Here is a 12,600-nt window from a genome sequence, read left to right as displayed (position 1 = left end):
AAGTGTATTTATAAAGTACTTAACATTGGGGCACCCAGGTGGCTCAGTGGGTTGAGTGTGCAACTCTTGATTTCAGCCCAGGTCATGATCTCAGTTTCCTGGGATCCAGCCCTTTGTTGGGCTCTGTGCTGCATGTGGAGCCTGCTTGGGATTCTCTCTCTTCCTCTCCCTCAGCCCCTCTCCCCAGCCCACTTAAAAACTAAAAAATAAAACAAAGTCTATGTAAACAATAACAGTAACCATACTAGAGAAACTGCAAGGAAAAAACTATAAAAGCTAAAAGATATACCTGGTCAAACAAAAATACTATAAAACGTTTCTCATGTATGGCAAATTACAACTGTTTTAACAACAATAATGTAAATCAGAATCAAGGTGACTTGATAACTGTCATAAGGCATTTCATTAAAAATGATGTTTATATGTATTACTTATACTGCTCAGTAATCTGTTCTTGAATTGAAAAACAAAAAATCGGGCGCCTGGGTGGCTCAGTCATTAAGCATCTGCCTTAGGTTCAGGTCATGATCCCAGGGTCCTGGGATCGAGTCCCACATCGGGCTGCTTGCTTAGCGGGGAGTCTGTTTCTCCCTCTCCCTCTGCCCCTGCTTGTGTCCCCTCTCTCGCTGTGTCTCTCTCTGTCAAATAAATAAATAAAATCTTTAAAAAAAAGAAAAGCAAAAAGTCAGAATTAGGATCAGAGTCTTTGTTTTTGTTTTCATTTCATATTTTTTTTGGTATGAGAGCTATGACTGTTTCAAGAAAGTCTACATTGTGTTTGTCTGAATATTAAGTTATCTTAAGTGGTAGAAAACTTTCTACATTTCTAGGCTTAGAGTTTTTTCAAAGAAAAAACTGATAAATTAGACTTCATTAAAATAAAGATTCTGTTCTGCAAGAGATACTTTAGAAAATGAAAACAGCTAAACCTACTGCAATAATCATTTCATAATACTTGTAAATCAAATCACGTTGTGTGACAAACTTTTTCAGTGATATATGTCAATAAAACTTAAACTTATCATTTCTTAATTAAACTTTTAAAAAAAGAAAGAAAATGAAAGACACATACTAAGAGAAAGTCTTTCAAAACACAGATAAAGGGGGCACCTGGGTGGCTCAGTCAGTTAAGCATCCAGCTCTTGATTTTGGCTCAAGTCATAATCTCAGGGTCCTGAGATTGAGCCCATATCAGGCTCCTTAAGATTCTTTCTCTCCCTCTTCCTTGCCCCTCTACCCCCCAACTTGTGCTCGCTCTTTCTCTCTCTCTCTTCTCCCTCAACACACACACACACACACACACACACATATACACACATATACCATACACACTCTCACACAGATAAAGGAATGGTGTCATGCAACTCAATGCCAAAACAAAAAATAATAATAAAAGAAAGAACTAAAAATCCCCACAACCAATCTGATTAAAAAACTGACAGACGATTTGAATTGAATAGAATTTTCTCAAAGAAAACATACAGATGGCCAACAAACACATGAAAAGATGCTCAACATCAATAATCATCAGGGAAATGTGACTCAAAATGACAATGAAATACCATCTTATACCTGCCAGAATGCCTAAAATAAAAAAGACAAGAAATAACAAGTGTTGATGAGGATGTGGAGAAAAAAGAACTGTCATTCACTGGTCACAGAAATATAAATCAGTACAGTCGCTGTGGAAAACAGTATGATGAGTAACCAAAAATTAAAAAGAGAAATTCCATATGATTCAATACCTCCACTACTAGTATTTATCGAAAGAAAACAAAAACACTAATTTGAAAGGATATATGCAGGCCTATGCTTATGGCAGCGTTATTTAAGTAGCCAAGATATGGAAGCAACCTAAGTGTCCGCTGACAGATGAATGAATAAAAATGATGTGGTGTACACACACACACACACACACACACACACACAATATATGCAGCCATAAAAAAGAATGAGATCTTGCCATTTACTACAATATGAATGGACCTATTATGCTAAGTGAAATAAGACTGAAAAAGACAAATGCCATATAATTTCACTCATATGTGGAATCTAAAAACAAAACAAATGAAAAAAAAAAACAAAAAGCAGAATCACACCTATAAATACAGAGAACAAACTGATGGTTGCCTTAGGGAAGGGGAATGGGGGAATGGGAAATACAGGCTTCCAGGTATGGAATGAATACATCGTGGGAACAAAAGGTACAGTGTAGAGAATATAGTCAATGATGTAATAGCACTGTACAGTGAAAGATGGTAGCTATGCTTGTGGTGAGCAGAGCATAACAGATAGAGATATTAAATCACTATGCTGTACACCTGAAATTAATGCAACATTGTGTGTCAACTATACTCCAATAAATTTACAAAAATAATTTTCAAATAAAGAGGGGCTGGTATGTAAAATATACAACAAACTTTCAAAATGCAACATATGACCCAGTTAATAGAAAATAGGCAAAGGCCTGAACAGCTACCTCACTAAAAAAGATACAGAGATGGCAAGTAAATGTATTGAACAGATGTTCAACATCATACTTCAGGAAATGCAAATTAAAACAATGAGATACTATTGTATAAATGAGACACCATCATGCCATCAAGAAACTCAAATTAAAACAACAATGAGACAGCTACTAGAGTGACCAAAATCCAAAACATTGACAATGCCAAATGCTGACAAAGTTGTAGAGCAACAGGAATTCTCATTCATTGCCAGTAGGAAGGCAAAATGGTACAGCCACTTTGGAAGACAGTTTGGCCACTTCTTAGAAAACTAAACATGCTCTTACCATATGATCCAGCAATCACACTCCTTGGTATTTAGTCAAATGAGTTGAAAACATATATCTACACAAAAATCTGCCTACAAATGTGTATAGCAGCTTTATTCATAATGGCCAAAACTTGGAAGCAACCAAGATGCCCTTCAGAGGCAAATGGATACACAAACAGTAGTACATCCAGACAATGGAATATTATTCAGTACTAAAAAGAAATGAGCTATCAATCCATAAAAAGAAATGAAGGAAACTTAAATGCATATTACTAAGTGAAAGAAGCCAATCTAGAAAAACTACATATATATTATTTCAACTGTATGACATTTTGGAAAAGACGAAACTATGGAGAGAATAAGAAGATCAGTGGTTGGAAGGGGTTGGGCCAGAGAATTTTTAGGGCACTGAAAATTATTCTGTATAATACTGTAATGGCGAATACAGGTCATCATACATTAGTCCAGCCCACAGAATATAAAACATGAAGAGTGATCCCTGACATAGCTAAGGACTTTAATTACTAATAATGTATAAATATTGGCTCATCATTTTTTTTTAAGTAGGCTCCACACCCATTGTGGAGCCCTACGTTGGGCTTGCCCTCATGACCCTGAGATCAAGACCTGAGCTGAGACCAAGAGTCAGCTGCTTTACTGACTGAGCCACCCAGGCACCCCTAAATATTGGCTCATCAATTTTAACAAATGTACCACACTAATAAAAAATATTAAAAATAAGAGAAATTAGGGTGAAGTGAAGAGTAGCCAGATACTTCATACTTTTCACTGTTTTTGTCCCGTAAACCTGAAACTGCTGAAGTCTAATCAAATGGGAAAGAATGGTTTTCACTTAATTGAAAAAATGGACACAAGTTGGGAACGTGACTGACAATTGTGCTTATATTGGTTTTCTAGATTCTTTCTCATTCAACAGTATTATTTCACTCTTTATGCTGTAAAACAGAAAATCAAATATCTGGAGAAATGTATTTTAATGATTATAGTAAAAATACTTTCACCTCCAAAGTCAGAACCTGCTCTTTACAACCAAATAGTTGGTTTTATAATTGATTTAAACATAGTTTCATACAAAGAGAAACAAGTTGAGGGATACATCAACCACTTTCTCCACCAAACCCCATGTTATGACAGTATTTGTGAGGCATTACAATTTAGGATTAAGACCTATTTTTAGGGCATTGTGGACTTATTATGTCAGATCTGAAAATATAAGACTTAAAGTCCAGTCTTTGATCCGCTGTCCTTTGCAGTTACCAAAAGGTCAATTTATTGTGCTTCTTTTTTCTCTTTTTCATATTATCTTACACTTCAGCTTAATATAAATATTAGCCAAGGTTTTTATTTTACTTTGCTTGAAAAAGCAAAATGCACTTAGACTGCATCCTTAGAGTTACTGAAAAAAAAGCCACAAAATGTGCATAAAGAGGTATCAGCAATTATTCAGGGGGACAAAATAGGATTTGGAAACTTTTGTTGCGTAAAAATTCATCTGGAAAGTGAAATTGTTTCTTTCTACTATATGTGACTAGTTGCACTAAAAACTTAAGTAAAGCCCTTTAAATAAGTAGTTTCCATGTATTTCTAATATCAGAAATAAATAGTGTATAACTTGTTTTAAAAGCAGAGCATCTGCTTTCATGGCATCCCACTGCATTCCAAAGCTCAAATGTAAAACTAATTTCAACTGCTAGAGGCACCATTGATTTCTAATATATTACACATTTTAGAAAAAAGCAGAAATCTGATGATACAGGGGGTCCACCAACTATGGGCCCAAGGACTAAATTTGGTCCATGGCTTATTTTGTATACCTGACAGTTAAGAATAATTTTCACAATGCTAAAGAGTTTTGAGGAGGAGGAGGAAGAAGAGAAGAGAGACTAAATATGGCCAGCAAAGCCTGAAATATTTACTGTTTAATCTTTTACAGTAAAAAGTTTGTGAATCTTAACAAAAACCTTGCAAATCTTACCAAAAAAGGACTACTACTTTCCAAATATTTCAGAATTGAAATATACATATTTTTCTTCTTTTAAGTATGGTGTGTCTCCCAATAGGATATACCACTACCATGCTCTTAGCCTACCCAGAAAATACAGTGGAATAGAACTACATCATAAATAGAATTTCATATTCTATTTGCATCTTTATACTTTACTTGTATTTATACTTATTAAGATAGATATATCACTGTGCAAGTAATACTTCAGTTCTTCAGCATGGATAACTTGTATTCTCCTTTTATGTGTTCTAAAATAAAATTTATAAATGTTGACATGTGGGTATGTGGAGAGGGTAAAGAGGGAAGAAGGACACCAGACTGCTGCAAGAGGAAGCTGACCTCCAATTGTTTCTCAAATGTATCATTTGTTTTATTTTTTCCTTTCTTTGCACAAATGAGAATGTCTGGCTTTACAAAGGGAACTATAAATTTTAAGACAAAAATTTAAATTTGGGGGGTAACTTTGAATGCAGGGACACTTATGATTTAAAGATTCTGTATCAATTTTGTTAATAATCTTTTTTCTTAAGATTTTACTTATTTATTTGACAGAGAGAGCACACACACGTGCATGAGAGAGAGAGAGAGAGAGAGAGAGAGAGAGAGAGTGTACAAGCAGGGGGAGGGGCAGAAGGGGAGGGAGAAGCGGACTTCCCACGGAGCAGGGAGCCTGGAGCACAGAGCCTGCAGCAGGTCTCCATCCCAGGATCGTGACCTGAGCCTAAGGCAGAGACTTAACAAACTGAGCCACCCAGGGGCCCCTCAATTTTGTTAATAATCTTTTTGATGAAATTGGATGATACACACATATACCATACACACACACACACACACACACACACACACACACACACACACCCCTCCATATATATGGATAAAGCCACTGACATAGGTCTTAGCTGGCACCTAATATACCTCCACTTTGAAACTCTTTCTCAAGGACAAGCCATTTGTTTACAATTTATTTACATCTGTTTACAAGTGATTTAGCATGTGAAAATGATTAAACATAAGAATACACTGTACAGGGACACCTGGGTGGCTCAGTCATTAAGTGTCTGCCATCAGCTCAGGTCATGATCCCAGGGTCCCGGGATCGAGCCCCACATCGGGTTCCCTGCTCCACGGGAAGCCTACTTTTTCCTCTCCCACTTCCCCTGCTTGTGTTACTGCTGTTGCTATCTCTTTCTCTGTCAAATAAATAAATAAAATCTTTAAAAAAAAAAAAAGAACACACTGTACAGAAAGTTCAGATCACAAATGAATGAAAGTTCAACTCTAATAACAACTATAACAACAACAACTATAATTTATAATGAATTGAAAGAGCTTTCAGAATAGTTAGCTCTGGAATGTGAAGAAAAAAACAGAATTCATTTTTTCCAGTGGTTTGTCACAGCATCAGTCTTCCAGTCCTGTGAGCATGTGCTCGCATAGCACCCTGTGTGTTCACCACTGACACACAGAGTTAGATAACAAAACCTGTTTCGTTGAGAAAGGGACCACTTCTACCAAGGATACCAAAAACTCAATCTTCCCTTCCATTTGTTTGTTCTTAAGGTTATGTAATATTTAAGGGAAGAAAAGAAAAACTTTCCATCAGTCATTGTTGAGTGAACATTTCAATCTATGTCAAAGCAAAAGTCAGCAGGAGTCATGTCTTTGAAGCTTTATATCAGCTGACATATTAAATCATTATCCTCAAAGGGGTCCTCTGAGGAACTATGGGCAAAAGGTACATACAAAATGCTTCTAAGACAAATTCACAAACAAAATGGAAAAGAACATCTACTTATTTCCAAGAAAAGCAGCAATTATTATAAACCAACAAAACCCCAAACAGAAGAATCCCCAAAGTACAAACGTACCAAATAAAGAGAATTAAGGAATGAACAGAAATGGAGAGTGGCACATAGGCATTAAGGAAAAAAAGGATCCCAAGATAGTAGTATTATTTCAGCCAAAATAAGTGAGCGTGCTCATACTGAAATATATAACTTGAAATCAATTCAGTAAGTCAAGTGGAAGCAAAAATACAACACTTGGCTTTTTCTTTTGATAAATGGTATTTTAAATATAAAAATTCAAAAAGATTATCACTATGTAAATTATCCCTCATCCCAATCCTCATGGTGAATTATTCCAAACTAAACATTAGTCATTTTAAAAACAATAATAAAGGCTATAACTACTATATGGAAAGAAATATCCTTATAGATGTTGACCACACATTAATCTTCCACTGGTAAGAGTTAGATCTGAAAGTGATTGTAGACAGTTAAAATTTATTTTCATAAAATAAGTTAGTAGCTAAGCAGTAGAGTGAAAAAAGGGAGATTCAAATTAGAAGACATGTTATTTTCAAAATAGAAGAACTTGTTTAATTATTTGAGTATAAATATTGTTACATCTCAGAAGAACAGTATGAAATTTCAGGCCTCATGGAGAGGCCACACACTAGGAGGGTGAGAGATCAGTGAAGTAATTATCATACAATGTGGGTGCTACAGGGATGCTCCAAGCAGGGAAAGCCATCCTCCATGTGAAGAACCATGGAAACTGCAGATGGAAGGACACGTTTTAGCTGCACTGAATTATGGATTTGCATGGGGCTAGGGCAAAACCTCCTGGATGGGCATAAATAATGAAGGTGTAAAAAACAAAGTGTCAGAAAAGTATTCAGTATCCTTAAAGTCATCATTAGCTTCTACTCATTAGGAGAGTTTTAAAAAAAAGAAAACTTCTGACCTTTCTCTATACTTATTAAACCAAAATCTTCCGGAGTTGAATTCACAAATTGAATTAGAAAACACAAAACAAAAAACACCGAAGTTCCTTATTTTGACCACCTATATTTTACACAGTGAGAGGATTAATAAATTTCACTAAACATACACCTGGGTCTTGATCCCGTTCACTGTTTAAGCCCATTATGGATTTTGTACAAATTTCCCTTTGCCAAGGTCACCTGGGGTCTTCACTTCACTAATACCAATGACAATGTTAATTCCTCACCCATATTGGCTTTCTTTCATTCTGGCTGCACATAAAGCCAGAGTGATCTCTTTCCATATCTATGATTTGCTTCAGAATGCTTTAATGTCTTCCTCTTTCTCTAAAGACCACTTTAAACAGACTGAAGTATTTGGCCCTGCCCTAAATCTCCAGACAGATCTAATGTCATCCTCCCATTTGCTTTCTTTGATCAAACTGTATTAGACTTCTCTCCGTTCTTCAAACACAGAACACCTCCTATGTGATCGAATGAATTGTCTGATGACAGTATTTTCTTTTTGCCGCAGAAGTTGCACTGATCATGCTGATAATGAAATTGTTGTTTTGAAGTCTTACCATCTATTATGCCCAGACTTAAATTTTTCACTCTGTGCACTGCAGTTGGCACAATTTTAATTTCCACAATTATGCCCTCTTGCGTATCAATACTCTCTTCCAACAGTTCCATCTAGACCAAGGATCAGTGAAATGTTTTGTAAAGATCCAGAGAGTAAACAATGTAGGCTTTGTGGGCCAAGAGGAAAATTTGGGCAACTGTCCTTGTCATAAGATAGTCTTTTGTATATTTTATACTTTATACTTAAAAATGTGAAAAAATATAGCTCATGCAAAATCAGGCAGCAGAACAGATTTGGTGCATGGGCTGTAGTTTATCAATGTCTGATCTAGATACATGACTTGAAACATGATCTACAGGCCTATGATTTTCATACTCACATCTCTAGCCAAGTCATCTTCTTGTTGCCTACTTGATACATCCACTTGAATTCTAATAGGCATCTCAATTTAATGTAGGGGGAAAAAATAAAGTCAATAACACACATGTATCTAACTACACACCTCTGGCACTTAGAATCTGTCCCATGTCATCACACCTTCCCCACCTCAATAAAAGTCTATAGCCATATCCCTAAAACTAAACACTTGATGTGATTCTTGATCAGTAAATCCCATCAGGTCTATCTTCCAAACAACTTCTAATTTCAACCAATTTTACAATTTCATTGCTACAACTTTAGCAATTTTATTGCTACAGTCACAGTCCCAACCATCATCATTCTTCATCTGAACAAGTGAAATAGTCAACTGAATAATCCCTCTTCCCCCACCACTGTATCCCTCACTAGTAGTATACCCTTCACACTGCAGGTGGAAGGAACTGTGTAAGGGTAAATCTAATCATATCACATCTATATCTTAAATCTTTCAATTGATTTGTTTTCTATCTAAACATTGACTGCAAAATCTTAACTAAGCTGATTCCTTATAGCCTCTGATCTCATGTCTCTCCCATGCCTTTCCTTTATTCCACCAAACTGGCCTGCACTCCCCAAAAATATCAAGCTGATTTCTATTTCAGAACCTTTATATTTGCTATTCCTTCTGATTGGGACCCCTGGGATCTTCGAAGGACCTGATTTTGTATTTTCATTCCAATCTCAACTGAAACATCAATTCCTCAAAGAAAATTCTCTGACTTCCCCATAGTTGGATCACTGCCTCTCCACATGCCTGTTACACTCAACTATACTATCACATTTAATCTTCTTCATAGTAGTACACTTCATACCCCTTCATAGCATTGATTTGGTTATGTACTTGGGTGCCTTCCTTCTCTATCCCTTTCTACTACATTATAACCAGTTGGGTCTCTGCTTTCATTGCTATATCCCCAGTGTCTGGCATATAGTAGGTACTCTATTCTGATTACCTTGTTGACCTACTATGCATATGCTAATCTGTTTGACTAATTTTTGTTACACTATTTATCTTCTCCCTCTCTGTATTTTTCTCCCTCCTTATCTCTTCTGGCTTTCTACTCATCTTTAAAGTTTATATCATTCTGTGTCCTCAGAATTTCTCCATTATATTGTGAGAGCTTAATTTCCACACACACTATTTTGGCAAAAAAGACTTAAGACAGAATACAGTCAATGTTGTTTAGTATAAAAAGATACATCCTTACCAGGAAGAAAATTCCACCAAGAAACAAACAAACAAAAGCACTTCGGGTTATTCCTTGTCCCCAGATTTGAAGCCAGTAAGTTTTTCTACTTTCAAGCATCCTTGACCAAAGAGATGAAAGACATCTACTTAGAGCTATTAACTTATTACCACTGTCTACATTTAGGTTCTAGAAACACAATTTAATGGTATCAATTTATGTGATAATAATTCAAAAGCAGTTTTAGCAACATTTTCCAACAAATGCCTTTTCTAATTAGCATCTTCATTTAAGTACCTAAATCTAATGAAGAATAAGTTATACGTTATGCTAAATTTTCATTGGCTCACTATTGTAGAAAGCTTTTAAATTAATTAAAAATAAGATACTCAGTAATGGAAAAGAGAAAGAGATAAAAGCTTGTTCAATCAATTTAAATTAGAACTTAGCATTACTTTAATACACTAGTTTGTAGTTAACTGCAAGAGTAATAAAGCAAAATTATTGAGTCCTAAGTAGTGACCACTGTATAATCTGAAAACTCAAAATGAATTACCAAAAAGAAATCTCAAAATCCTTCAATAGCTTCCCAGTTCACTCTAAACAAAAGCCAAAGTCATTAAAATAGCAAGTAAGACTCTACATAGCCTCCATCCCTTCCTTTCTGTTCTGTTATCTCTCAGATCTTCTACCACCGCCCCCCACCGCCACATGTGCTTTGCTCCAGCCACATTAGTTTCTTGGCTGTTCCTACAAACACTAGGCATGATCTTGCTCAAGATTTACCCACTAACTGTACCCTTGCAAGGAACGGTCTTGCCCCAAGTCTCTGTGTGGCTTAGGCCCTAACTACATTGGGCTTTCAATTGCCATCTTCTCTGTGAGGTCATTCCAGAGTATCCAATTAAAATCTGTCATCTTAGAATTCTCTGTTCCCCATCACAGCATTATTTTTCACCATCAACCCTGCCATTCTTTACATATATATGTTGCTCATTGTCTGTCATCGGTCTCCCCCAATTAGAATGCAAGCTCCATGATGGCAGGACTGTTTGTCAATTTTCTTAACTATTTTATCGCTAGCATCCAGAATAGTTCCTGCCTCAAGGTAAAAATTTTATAAACTTTTGTTGAGTGGATGGATATATAGTTTGAGTCATCAAGGAGCACAGAAATAAGAAAAAGACACAAATGAACAATTACAGCGCATATTGAGAAATATTGATAGGGTTCTGTATGGTGACCTTTGAAAACTACCGAAAAAAACATCAAAATACTAATGTGGAATCTCTGCAGAGACATAGCAGGGGACATCTGAGTTAAGGAACAAAAGGAAGATAGCTGAAGAAAAAAGAGAAAGGAAGAGCTAACAAAGGAGCATCAGAAGTTACTACAGGAAAAATAAGTTTAAAAAAATCATCATAAGAACAAAAGCATAATATACATTGCATCCCCATTATTCTATCACACACAATTAACTATAAAATCCAAAAATAGTTTATGCTTTGATAAAGCTATAGTTGATAAATAGATCACCATGTGACATGACCAAATAGAAATCGCAGTGCTTCCTAACTTTTGAGAAAAAGCCTTTAGACAAGATTTTGATGATTTAGGGAAGAAAGTTGTTGGATGAGGCACATGTCCCTTAAAGACAAGACCGAGCTTGTGAACAGTGTGTACAGCCTTCATAATGGAAAGGTACCAGATTAATATTTTTTGAAGTCTCCTGAAATCTAAGTTGGCAACTTAGAAAATCATGTGTAATTCATGAGCTTTTTAAAGGAAACATAATAAGTGACAGAGAAGTGATTCTCAAGGGTGTCTTTATGCTGAGGTTTGTATGGCATTATAGGTTGAAGTAGAAAGAAACAAAAAGAATTAAGAGTAAGCAGTAATTTCTGCGGAAGACCAGGACATACAGTCTCACCCGTGTGACTATTCTGAATTTCTTGACTCCAGTGTCTAGGCTCTTTAGTTTGTTTGTTCTTTAGTTTGTGCACAAAAAACTTAAGTTGCATTAAAAGCACAATGTTAACACTTCATACCATGAGATGGCTATGAGGCTGACTACAAAGTTAAGTGGAGTAGGCTAAGTGCCTACTTGGAGAAAGAACCAGCTCCCTCAGCCACTCTCCACTCTATTTTTTGGTAGTTAAAGTCCTAATAAAAATTTCACAGATTGATTTTTTTAATTTACATTATATTTTATTATTATTAGCATGTGTCAGAATACCCTAGTTTATATATTTCTCATACCTGCTCCTATCACTTCTCTTTTTTCCCCCTACTTACACCACTTCTATTCCTTTTTCTATTTCTTCAGCTGTTATGGCCTCTTTATTCTAATTTTAATATATATATATGTATATATATATACATACACACACACACATATATATATATAGCTGGAGAAAGAGATGTGGCTAGCATATCCCATAGAAGATAATGTCTAATAAACTTATATCTTCTTGAAGTCAAATTCCATAACAAATTCCAAACACAACAAAAATCTCCAAATGAAATTTTAGTTCTAAACCAAGTCTCCAGTCTCCAAATATGTAAAAACAGAACATTAAAGAATCAATAAAAAAGAAAATGCTAAGATCACTAGGAACAGTGTTTAAAATATTTTTTCCTAAATAAATTCAATTTTTTGAAGGTAAGAGAACTTTCATTAAAATGATTTTCCTTAAAAAACAAATTAAATAAAATAAATGGGAAATAAAACACACACTTTATTATGCTGCCCGGTGAGAATACTTTTTAAAATATTGTGAATGAATGCCACCCAAAGATCAGATGATACTATATAATTTCAGTAGAAAGTGGTATC

General features: G+C 35.5%; 1 protein-coding gene and 1 long non-coding RNA gene across 12 annotated transcripts in view; one reads left to right on the top strand and one right to left on the bottom strand.

The window, feature by feature from the left end:
* Positions 1 to 12,600, bottom strand: part of ROBO2 (roundabout guidance receptor 2) — a 1,626,757-nt gene that overhangs the window by 1,584,680 nt on the left and 29,477 nt on the right. The gene's annotated exons all lie outside the window — the stretch shown is intronic.
* LOC112821002 (uncharacterized) overlaps positions 10,768 to 12,600 on the top strand; it is a 28,551-nt gene continuing 26,718 nt past the window's right edge. The window contains exon 1 of the long non-coding RNA XR_003207316.2: positions 10,768 to 10,872. This is a non-coding gene — a long non-coding RNA (uncharacterized lncRNA). The remainder of the gene's footprint in view (positions 10,873 to 12,600) is intronic.

The sequence above is a fragment of the Callorhinus ursinus genome, unplaced genomic scaffold (genome assembly GCF_003265705.2).
Source record: "Callorhinus ursinus isolate GAN/ISIS: 27379988/994484 unplaced genomic scaffold, GSC_fseal_2.0 scaffold1, whole genome shotgun sequence".
Lineage (NCBI taxonomy): Eukaryota > Metazoa > Chordata > Mammalia > Carnivora > Otariidae > Callorhinus > Callorhinus ursinus.
The sequence above is the reverse complement of the archived record's forward strand: the minus strand, read 5'-3'. Positions and strand labels throughout refer to the sequence as shown.